General features: G+C 33.1%; 1 long non-coding RNA gene and 1 pseudogene across 4 annotated transcripts; both read left to right on the plus strand.

The window, feature by feature from the left end:
- The first annotated feature begins 342 nt into the window (after positions 1-342).
- Positions 343-1022, plus strand: LOC145009808 (uncharacterized; annotated as a pseudogene).
- Positions 1023-9918: 8896 nt separating this feature from the next.
- LOC145011660 (uncharacterized) lies at positions 9919-12268 on the plus strand. 4 transcript variants are annotated; one of them, XR_013664204.1, is made up of 5 exons: positions 9919-10192; positions 10407-10526; positions 11144-11237; positions 11736-11855; positions 11959-12268. It is a non-coding gene; the product is annotated as an uncharacterized LOC145011660 (long non-coding RNA). The 4 variants fall into 4 exon arrangements; XR_013664206.1 differs by having other exon boundaries at positions 9919-10175; XR_013664205.1 differs by lacking the exon at positions 10407-10526 and having other exon boundaries at positions 9929-10175; positions 11959-12267.
- Positions 12269-12524: the final 256 nt, after the last annotated feature.

Here is a 12524-nt window from a genome sequence, read left to right on the forward strand (position 1 = left end):
TAAGATATGGATGACTTATACAGCCTTCAGCAGGGACTGTTACAACTGTTGTACATTGTTACTACATTTTTTATAATTTTCGTCAAACTTTGAACAATCATAAAAGTTTCATATGAGCTCAAAATTAGGCAAATTTGTTTCCTAATTGTAGTCCTCTGTCTTGTCTACGGTTTATAATAAAAAATAGCTTATTTGGTTAAGTTATTCCTGAGTTATACAACCCTAAATAGGGGCTATCTGGATTGTTGTATAATATTTTGTATTCATTGTGGTGTGATAATATTATGTTTAATGGTTGAATTACTATTTAAAGCATCTATTATGTAAACATTTTTTGTAGGCATGGCAGGGCGAAATAAATACACATGGACTACCGAAGAGGATGCAATGTTGATTGAATCATTGTTGGAGTTACATGTATCTAGAAAGTATGGTGGTGCCGACAACGGATTCAAACCCGTTTATATGTAGGTCGTGCAACAATTATTAGATACAAGTCTTCCTAACTCAGGTTTGAAAGTAGAGCCTCATATTAAATCGAGGATGAAGACATGAAAAAACCATTTCATCATCATGAACGGTATGGTATACGGAACAAACACGAGTGGATTCGGCTGGGATACGGATAAATGTTTTGTTACCGCTGATGCTGAAGTTTGGGATGAGTACATAAAGGTACTATAATGATTATGTTTGTTGTATTTTTTGCATCATTAAAACGTATTGTAAATGAATAGTAACCAATTAATTTTGTGTAATTCTTGTAGAGTTATAAAGTTGCAGCATGTTTTCGCGATAAACCAATTCCACAATTCGATAACCTATGTAAAATATTTGGTAAGTATAGAGCTACTGATCTTGGAGAAGATGTAACTGAAGAGACACAAAGAAACTCGCCTGTTGATGTGGAAGGGTTGGAAGATATTGTTGGAGAGACGCAACAAAATGCTCGTGGAAATAGTAAACGCAAAAGGCCTCCAACAGATGACATTGAAAGATCTTATAAAGAAGTTGCAGAATAAATGAAAGAAACACTCAAGGAGGTTGGTGAAAAACTTATTGAAACAATATACAATATAGGAAGACAAGAAAATAAGAAAATGTGTGATATGATAGATAAAGTAATCAAAGATATACAACGCATGCCAAATATCGATGTCAAACAGTGAATTACGGTGATTGACATGTTTAGCAAAGATAAATTTCATGCCAGGTCGTTTTTAAAGAGGACAGAAGAAGAAAAGATTTGTTACATGGACATGATAGGGGATGGATCAATATCATGATTAGGTTATTTTAAGTTATGTTTTTTTTTAGTTTTTACGAATATTGAAGTTGACTCTTTGCACATTCTGTATTGGACATAGTTATGCTTTTTTAGTTGTTATAAATATTGAATTATACTTTTTGTGTATCTTTCATTGGACATAGTTTTTGAATAGTATGATTTTCGTATTTCTTTAAAATCTATTTGTAAATTATTCCTTGATATTAGAAATATGTTTTCCAAAACAATATGTATAAAAAATAATACTAATTGATTAGAAAATAAATTATATAGTAACAATTAATATAAAAAAAACAAAAAAAAAAAGATCCATATTATACATACATACATACATACATACATAAATACATATATATATATATATATATATATATATATATATATATATATATATATATATATATATATATATTAATTTTGAAGTGTCAGGTGAACAGTATTTAGCTATGATTGGACGACTTCTATAATTTCTTTTTTTTTTTTTTACCCATTTGCTGTAACTGTATTTTCCCATTATAATGGGTCGTTGCCCCTACTGTTCAATCTCAAAGACGTGGGCGATCCATTTCTCTCCACCGACTAAGCCCTCACGAAAGGACCATCGATTAAGTTAGCATGGTTAGTTGTCCACCGCTGTTTTTCTTGCAAACGGCATGAGGTTTTCATTCTCTGTTAAATCCTAACTCCTAATGGGCGAGGGATCTTTTGGATCAGCCTTATCGACAATTTGAATCATGATTAATTGCGACATCGACGGAGTTTTGTTCGTAGAGGCGGAGTCAGATTCTCGACGACCGTTGTTGTTTCTTTGGGTTTAAGTTAATCTCTCTTCCGATTGACCCCCGCCATAACTGTTCACCAATGTTCTTTTAATATTTTCTTTGCATATGTTCCTTCTTGGTGGCTGCTTCAGAACGAGTTGAAGGTAATGTTTTCTTATACTTTGAGGGTATCGGCTATGGTGGTGGGATATCTTGGTCTTTTTGTGCGTGACCAGGGTTGAATATTGATATGAGCATATTTAGTTATAAAATTCATGCATGATCTTAATACTTTATGTTGATTTTATCTCATTTAATGAACAAAAGGTGCTTATTTAGTTTATAATTTCATTTTTTAGCAACAATTACATGCTCGGATGGAAAAGGAAGCGGAACTAGCGATTGGAGGCTTGGATCTTGGATTTTGAAAAAAGAAGGATGTTGCTGGACATCTTGACCCCTCGTCAGTGTTTTGGCCATATCTCATGAACCGTAACTCCAATTGACGAGATTCAAAATGTTCTGAAAGCTAGACACAATTTCAGACGACTTTCATGTTTTGAGAAAATGTTGATTCCAAACGGACTCGGCGCGTAGACCATCAACTCGCCGAGTTGGTCAGAAGTTTCGAGATTCTTGACTTTGCCTTGCCGTACTCGGGATTTTAAGTGATGCACTCGCCGAGTACTTCACTGTACTCACCGAGTAGCCGCTGTTTTTATAAAATATATATAGAAATGCTTCTCATTCGAACCCTAAGGAATGGGGGAAGTTTAGGACGATTTTTTGAGGCCAGAAGGGTTCTTAAAAGCTGTGGTTTTCGAGATTTCAACCTAAATATCAAATTGGAAGAAGATAAAAGGCAATAACACACTACTTTTATCTTAATCTTTTGCATAAACCATGTTTCAATCATTAGATTATGTTTTTAGTTTGTTATTTGCTGTAGATATGAGCTAAAAACTCATAACTTCTGTTTATGAAATATGAATTTGTCATTATGGTTTGATTTTGTGGTAGGAATGATAAAATATTGGTGATTTTGTTGATTTTAGCTTGTTAAAGAACCTTATGTATGAATGATAACTATTTTTCTGTTAATAGGAAGATAATTGAGCTGCATGAACATCTCTTAGTTGTTAACCTCATATGTTTATGTGACCACTTTATCATATGTCTAGGATTAATGAATATGAAACTAGAATTAATAAGAAAAATAGGTAAATTCATGTGTGAGCTTGTGTGATGACCATCAACAAGAGGTTAACTAAAGGACCAAATTAGTTAACTATTACAAGTCGAAATTAACCCGAATAAATAACCTAGCGAATTGAATTAAATTAGACAACTGGCCACTTTTTGAGTTAGTTTGTTCTCTAAGGATTAGTGCAGCGAACGTGAATCTAATCACTTGAATCGGTAGCCAATAAAAGAATTAATCCATTGCACTATTACCATAATATCAACCATAGGATCAATTGAGTTGAACTAAACAGAAGTTCCCTTTATTATTGAATTTAGTTGAATCTTTGTTTATCTAGTTCTTAGTTTCTTGGTTTAAATTTTAGTTAATTGTTTAAGTTTCTAGTCTTGCAAAACTAGTGAAAACCCAGTTTCTATTACTTGTTTTATTTAGATAATATTAGCATTTATTTTAATTGTTTACCATTCCCTATGTTCGATACCCTACTTGCTTGAACTATATTACTAATCGATAGGTAAACTGCCTTTCGTGTGTTTATTTTGTGTCTAAGTTAGTAGGATTAAAACTAGTTTGTTTCACACACATCAAGTTTTTTGCCTCTTGTTTCTTGTTTGCTACTTGCTACAAACCCGAAACTTTCTTCCTTTTTATTATTGTCTTGCCTGCTACATACCAATTGTTGGATATTATTCCTTTTATATCAGCTCAGATACCGATTGTTGGAAATATAAAAATCTGATCACCACAACAAAAGGCGCGGTTACCAGTTACTGTGTCACAGATATATGAGTTAAAGGTATAAGATATAGATATATATAAAGAATAATAATTGCGGAATAAGTATAAATATGAAAGCTATAAATGACTGAAAGCTATAATAATATAAATGACTGTATTTAAATGACATAAAGCTATAAATAATATAAATGACTATATTTAAATGACATAAAGCTATAATAAAGTATATAAATATATAAATATATATATCAAGTAGGTTCGTCAATAAATTGACTGAACTGGACTTATGGAGCGACTGGTCGATATTTGTTCTTTGAATGGACTGGTCGATATTGGGACTCTTGTAGCGACTGGTCGATATTTGTTCGTTGAATGGACTGGTCGATATTATGACTCTTGGAGCGACTGGTCGATATTTGTTCAAAGATCAATCCGACATTGGATAAGTAACAAAAAGTTCATTTAAAGCTCGATTTTATGTAAAACAAGTGTTTACAAAAGGGTACAAAATACATGGGTTTATGTATTTGTATTTGCGGTATTTTTGGGTAAAAACATGCACACTGGTCGTGTAAGATAAGGCACAAGTGACACGGGTCGTGTAGGAGGGTTTTGGAGGGTTTTCTTGATGAATGATGCTGACACGGGGCGTGTTGATTTAGCCTTGCTGAACACGGGGCGTGTTCATGATGTTGATGCTGACACAGGGCGTGTTGATTTAGCCTTGTTGAACACGGGGCGTGTTGAGGTTCAAAAGTATGAAGAAGGCAATCAGAGGGCAACACGGGGCGTGTTCGTGTCAGAGTCAATTTCGGGATTTTTGTGATTTGAAGGTAAGTTTTGTTTGTGATGTTTTGTCTAGGGTAATGGTATTATGGTGTTTTGAGGATGTTTTCAAGGTTGTTTAGAGGTTGGAAGGAGGTTGATATAAGGTGGTAAAGGTGGTGAAATTTCTATGAAGATGATGATGAATAGTGATGGGTTTTGTGGTTGATCTTGATGCAGAAGGTTTTGGGTTGTTTCATGGTTGTGTTTTGGTGTTTTGATGTAAGGAAAGTGTTTGGTGGTGTATGATGTGATGATCAAAGGTGGTGAAGATGAAAAACCTTTAGTTTCAATGAAGAAGATGAAGATGGTTGATGGTGTTCTTCATTTCATTTTTGATGATCTTGGTGTTCTTCACTTAGCTTCTTGTTTGATCTTGGTGTTCTTCATTTAGCTCCAGGGATGAAGATTGAGAGGGTTTAGTTTTACAAAGGAAAACTCACTATATCATATCTATCTCTCTTACTATCTTCTATTATCTCCAACACAAACACACACTACATACACATGTATATATATGAGAAACAAATATCTTGTAGTAGTGAACTTGAGTGTAAGTTGAAAGATGATGTAGAGGCTGCAAGTTGATGTAGTAGTAGGAGCAAAAAACGTGGGAAGGTTTTAGGCTTCTTCATCTTTGACTTTTGTTGACTTCTTCTTTGTTTGACTATTCAATACATACACAACACATATATAATACATATATACATATATAATACATACATATGTATCTAATACATATATGTATATATATATATATATATATTGTTGAAACTGTTTAGTCACACATATGTGTTTTCGTCATTCGCGTGTTTTCGTATTTTCCGTTTTATCACGCATTCATGCAACCTGAAATAACTGATAATATTTGTTAGATTGTATAAAAGCAGTTCATCTTATTTCAGTTATGGTCACATACAAGGTTACATAAGAACATTTTTCAACATGCTACTTGCTACAGACTATGTGACAACCCTTCTTGCTTGTTACACTTGCAATTGTTCTTACAGAAAATTCTGCCGCTTCTTTCTTCTGATCACCAAACTTGATCAGACTTGCTGCTTATCTTTCATTCTTGCTTTCTTACTTGCTTTCTTTCTTGCTCTCTCGGTCTTCTCTTGGTGAGAACCCTTCTTTCTTTCTTGTCTGCTACTTGCTACAGACTTGTTTTTCTTGCTTCTTTCTTCTTTCTGTCTTTCTTTCTTGCTTCAGATTAAGATCAATTGGTCATCACATCATCAACTTCTTGCTTTCATCCTCTCTTTCTTGCTTGAACCAAGTGTGAACCTGGGTGCTCTGATACCAATTGTTGGAACAAAACTACACAGCCATTATGCCAAGACCGCAACACATGCATTTGTGTCTAAAGTTTTTCCTAAGGAACCCCCACACTCTAAATACTCACAACCCTCATAAACATTCACCCACTTTTTCTGAACAATGCTCATTTTATGCATCCCTCCGAATCCATCACCAGAAAACCTCCTAACCTCAAGGTATTTTTGGTTGAGCAACCCAAGCATACATAATCTAGAAAAGTACAATTTATGATACCACTATGGACCTCTTTTGGAATTCTTCACTTCTTTGATATTTGATCTTTGATTTCTTTGAATTCTCCACCTTCGTTGTTTGATTTTTGGTATCTTCAACTTTTTGAATTTCTTCGGAATTTTCGATCTTCTAATTTCATACTTAACTTTGATGCTCCAAAAATTCTTCAAACTTTTCTTGTAATTCTCTCTCTTTTTTTAACATATAACTCACTTTTTTTCACTCAAAACCCTACATGCTTAAGCAAGGGCGCTCAACTTCAACCTTTATTGGCTAAAGATAATAATTTTCCTGGATACATTTCTGGTACACGATGCTAAACATATTGCATCCTTCAAACTAAGTGAGGTCGTGTATTTGTCCCATGATTTTACTGGAATAAGGAAGCCACAAATGCACTAGAACGTATATAGGCTCGACTAAACATTTGGGTTTTCATGAAATCATCAAATATAATACTAGCATGATCCCTAATTGCTTTACCAAAATTTTCTAAATTAGCCCTAACAATTTTAATGCAAAAATTTCAAAATTAACTAAAATTTTAATTAATGTAACCAACCCCCTACCCCATACTTAATTTATGCAATGTCCCCATTGCATATTATGCATGATAAAGAACAATAAAATAAAGAGGGAATTCGAACAAACTCCCCTGGGATAGTAGTTGCCAGGTTGAACTTCTTCATTTAAAGCTCCATCTTCAGCTGACTTTAGACATAGGAACAGGTCATCCATGCATTGGGTGTCATTCATATCGTGTGGTTGACAGCTCCAAAATATCGAGGAAAAAGCTTCTTGGAAATGCTCGGAAATGAACTTCAAAAATATAGACAATGCCCATGTCGAATGGAATCAAATCGCCAATCTTGAAGGTAAGAGAAAGAGTAACTCGTCGAGTTAACAGTAAAATCGCCGAGTTGAATTGCTATACTTGCAAAAATCATGATTTTTCGTTTGGACTCGTCGAGTTAGTATTATGCACTCCACGAGTTCTTGACTCTGATCAAGTCTTTTCTTCTTTCTGCCTTAGCTTTAATTTTGTGTTCAAGGAGAGTATCAAGGTAATACTACTCCTCATTTTCTTCAGGGACGAGACTCTTTTTAATCAGATATAAACATCAGACTCAACATATCGCTCAAAGTCTTCTAATCTTCTCATAAACGACTCGACCCTTCACTTTAATTCCCTCACGCTTTAAGAATTCGCTCTAATATCAAACAAACATTAAAATAAAAACTATTTTATTTTAATAAAAATTAAAATAAAAATAAAAATTCCTATATTATCTCTAAATACTAGAAGTTTAAAAGAAAAAGAAAAGTAAACTCTAATGATGGGTTGCCTCCCGCAAGCACTTCTTTTTGTGCGAGTCTTTAGCTGGACTCCCAACTTAATAAACTTCTAATAAATTCGATGCCCATCCATCTATTGCATTAAATATTTTCTTTGGACCAATTTGTAAATTTGACTCTGTGCTTCAAAAATTGGCCAAATGAGATCGAATTCATAAAACCCAAGAATATTGACAAGGGTTGGAACCGGTTGGATACTAATCATAAATGGATCATGATTTAGAACTTTCTCCAAAGTTAGAATCATCACCCCATGCTTCGAAACACAAACTAGAAGAACAGGGGACCATGTCGTGGTAATGGTCAAACCACGGGTTGGTTCTTGCAATTTTGCTTGTTCTTGTTCTTTGTCTGACCCCTCTGCCAACAATCTTTCCAGATCCTCTAAATCTCTTTCTGGATTAAATTCTTCATCTTTTAACACTAGCTCTTGTAACTCAGATTTCTCTTGGTTGTTAGTCAAGAAGTTATCTAACCATCTTCCACATTTCTTCAAATCATCATCTGAGTCATACTCCTCATCTTCTTGCTCAATTTCCTGCACTACTTCCTCAAGAAAAGCATCAAAAGCATCGAGATTTGTAAACTACATAATAAAATAAAAAAAATTAAACTAAATAAAAAAAAGTTAATCAACAAATAAAAAAAATAATAATAATAACAATTAGCAAATAAAATTAACTACTTAGAACCGTTCCCCGGCAACGGCGCCAAAAACTTGATGTGTGTGAAACAAACTAGTTTTAATCCTACTAACTTAGACACAAAATAAACAAACGAAAGGCAGTGTACCTATCGATTAGTAGTATAGTTCAAGAAAGTAGGGTATCGAACACAGGGAACAGTAAACAATTAAAATAAATGCTAATATTATCTAAATAAAACAAGTAATAGAAAATGGGTTTTCACTAGTTTTGCAAGACTAGAAACTTAAACAATTAACTAACATTTAAACCAAGAAACTAAGAACTAGATAAACAAAGATTCAACTAAATTCAATAACAAAGGGAACTTCTGTTTAGTTCAACTCAATTGATCATATGGTTAATATTATGGTAATAGTGAAATGGATTAATTCTTTTATTGACTACCGATTCAAGTGATTAGATTCACGTTCACTGCACTAATCCTTAGAGAACAAACTAACTCAAACAGTAGCCAGTTGTCTAATTTAATTCAATTCACTAGGTTATTTATTCGGGTTAATTTCGACTTGTAATAGTTAACTAATTTGGTCCTTTAGTTAACCTCTTGTTGATGGTCATCACACAAGCTCACACATGAATTTACCTATTTTTCTTATTAATTCTAGTTTCATGTTGATTAATCCTAGACATATGATAAAGTGGTCACATAAACATATGAGGTTAACAACTAAGAGATGTTCATGCAGCTCAATTATCTTCCTATTAACAGAAAAATAGTTATCATTCATACATAAGGTTCTTTAACAAGCTAAAATCAACAAAATCACCAATATTAAATCAATCCTACCATAAAATCAAACCATAATCACAAATTCATCTTTCCTAAACAGAAGTTATGAGTTTTAGCTCATATCTACAGCAAATAACAAACTAAAAACATAATCTAATGATTCAAACATGGTTTATGCAAAATATTAAGATAAAAGTAGAGTGTTATTGCCTTTGATCTTCTTCCAATTTGATATCTAGGTTGAAATCTCGAAAACCACAGCTTCTAAGAACCCTACTCGGCGATTACAGTGACCTACTCGGCGAGTCCATGACTTAAAATCCCGTGTACGACAAGGCAAAGTCAAGAATTGCGAAACTTCTGACCAACTCGACGAGTTGATGGTCTACTCGCCAATTCCGTTTGGAATCAACATTTTCTCAAAACATGAAAGTCGTCTGAAATTGTGTCTAGCTTTCAGAACATTTTTAATCTTGTCAATCGGAGTTACGGTTCATGAGATATGGCCAAAACATTGACGAGGGGTCAAGTTGTCCAGCAACATCCTTCTTTTTTCAAAATCCAAGATCCAAGCCTCCAATCGCTAGTTCCGCTTCCTTTTCCATCCGAGCATGTAATTGTTGCTGAAAAATGAATTTATAAACTAAATAAGCACCTTTTGTTCATTAAATGAGATAAAATCAACATAAAGTATTAAGATCATGCATGAATTTTGTAACTAATTATGCTCATATCAAATATTGAAGATTTATGGAAGTGGTGAACCATGCTTATTGTGGGGTGTGATTTTTGAAATAAAAGATGCCAAATGCTCTACACTCCAGTCATTGACGCTCCCCGATGACTATCACTATCCATGATGCCTATCGATATTCACAATCGTGGAACATAAAGTTATATTCCATTCGTTCACTGATCTCTTCTTGCGCCACTGTAACCACCCACACCGTCCTCACCATTGTTTCAAGGCTTCAACCATCGGCATCAAAACTCTTAAAGAGGATTATCAGAGGTATTATTTCATCACAGGTAAATAATATCCATATATATATATATATATATATATATATATATATATATATATATATATATATATATATATATATATATATATATATTTAATTCCTTTGAGAAGTTCGAATTTGGTATCGTATTAGGGTTCTATGAGGAAGATTGTCACTTAGGATTCTGTATTTCGCATAAATTAGTTAGGATTTATGAGGAATTTGGGTTTTCTCCTAAGGTGTTTTAACATCAACTTGAAGTTGTATGTTGAAGAAAGGCTGATAAGGAATGCACTCTATGTGTTCGATGAAATGTGTAGTTTGGGATGTATTTTCAAGCCCTTTTGAACAATTTTCTGGTACGTAATCTCTAATTTTTAACCTAAAAGTATCTTATAACTCCATATGAAACCTCATAATTGTAATGGTTTATAGGGGTATGTGAATGGAGATTTGTATTACCCTAATATGAATACACCAAGAACGTACGATGAACATTTTGAAACCATCAAGCATACTTTTGGTTAAATTAAAAGTGTTTAGGTATTGACATTTGGTAATTAGGTTAAAGATTAGATTTTCTTTTAACTTTTAGATCCATATATATAGGAAGAATAAAAGGGCTTGGTGAAGCTTCAGAGGATAGGATTGGTTTGTTGCATATATTCGCTAGACCTTCCTCTCACCCTGAGAGTGTTGCATATAATGCACTAAATGTACACTCCGACAAAGCTACACTACATGAGGAATATTGATTACCCATACATTTCTTCCATTGAATACCTGATATATATATATATATATATATATATATATATATATATATATATATAATTTTTACACTTCCAAGCATGGAAAATGGTGCTTTTACTTCATCAACAGTTTGCTTCTTATCACTTTTTCCTGTTAATTAACTCATTTTTATTATAATTATAATCATTTGATCTTATTGAGCATGCTAACCTTGATGTTGCAGTCTTTCCACCGTAACATCTAGCATAACAAACACAAATCAAGTTTTTCCTATTTCTGAGGAGCAACTTAAGAGGAAGAAAGAGAAAGAACATAAGGTATGTCGTTTTACCTTTTTCAACTTCACGTCACCTTTAGGCTTTCTAATATTAACTTTATGTGGAGTAGGAAAATGAAAATTTATGTTGTTTTCTTTAGCGAGAAAGTTTCGTTGGTGCCCTTATTTATGTCGTCCCTGTTTACAAATCTACTATAGTTGTATTCCTATTTACAAAAATGACAATTTTGCTTACCTGAAGGAACAAAAAAAAAATTATCCCAAGGGTATTTTCGGCTTTATATAAAATTTTTGTCAAGAAATTTAAGCTTGAGCCATGGATTTTTCTTTTGATATGTGTATTGTTAACTTGCTTTCAATGGGTCTCGATTAACCCCAAAAAGAATTATCCAATGGTTACTGAATACACATAAAAATATGAGATTTGAATGTTTTTATGAATTTTGATGTTAAAGTTTATTAAAGACTTTGTTTTCCTGCATAATCAGTTAAAATCACATTGAGCAAATACAAGAATGACTTATTCCATTCTTTTAAGGTTCTTCTCATTCCTGAACTTCATGAGGAGGTATTCCAAGTTGAGTGGGATCCAAACCATTAAAACTGTGATTGCATCTTCTGCAGATGACAGAAGGTTGATGGCGTGGGACCTAAACAAGTACTTAAACTGATACTCATGTTAAAACACTTGAATTCCCTCATCCTTTCATTTATTCTAAACACATATTCTCAATATGGGTAATTGTTCGAACTTATTTCAGGATTGGAGAAGAATAGCTGGAAGGTGAAACTGAAGATGGTCCACCAGAACTTTTGTGTAGGGAACTTAAATGAAATCATTGGATGTGCTCAACACATTGAGATTATCTACAAGATAAGACATTATACTTTCAGTTGATTTTACTTGAGCATTTTCATAGGTTTGGCATTGTATTATTAGAAATACCAAGTATAGCATATAGAGCATTGAAATTTGATTCTTTGTAAAATTACCAACATTTAAGATTACATTTTGTTATTGCACCACAGAAAATATTAGAGCCATTATATGTAAAGTATTGTAAGTTTGTTGCTATTTCCTGTTTCATAATAAAAGATTATAAAATACCCTTTAACCCCCGCAACTCCAACACCTGCAACGCATAATTCTTCCCTAGTTTTGACTAATTATGATGTACATCATAATGCATTGTTATAAAATAAATGTTACTTGAAAATGAATATACAAGGTAAAAACACTCATTCCTATTTAATTGATTAATACAACCAAACAAGAGAGATGATTCTCAAAAACATTGCTTTAGTGGATTCTCAGTTCTACCAAACA

The sequence above is a fragment of the Lactuca saligna genome, chromosome 8 (assembly GCF_052625555.1).
Source record: "Lactuca saligna cultivar CGN05327 chromosome 8, ASM5262555v1, whole genome shotgun sequence".
Classification (NCBI taxonomy): Eukaryota; Viridiplantae; Streptophyta; class Magnoliopsida; order Asterales; family Asteraceae; genus Lactuca; species Lactuca saligna.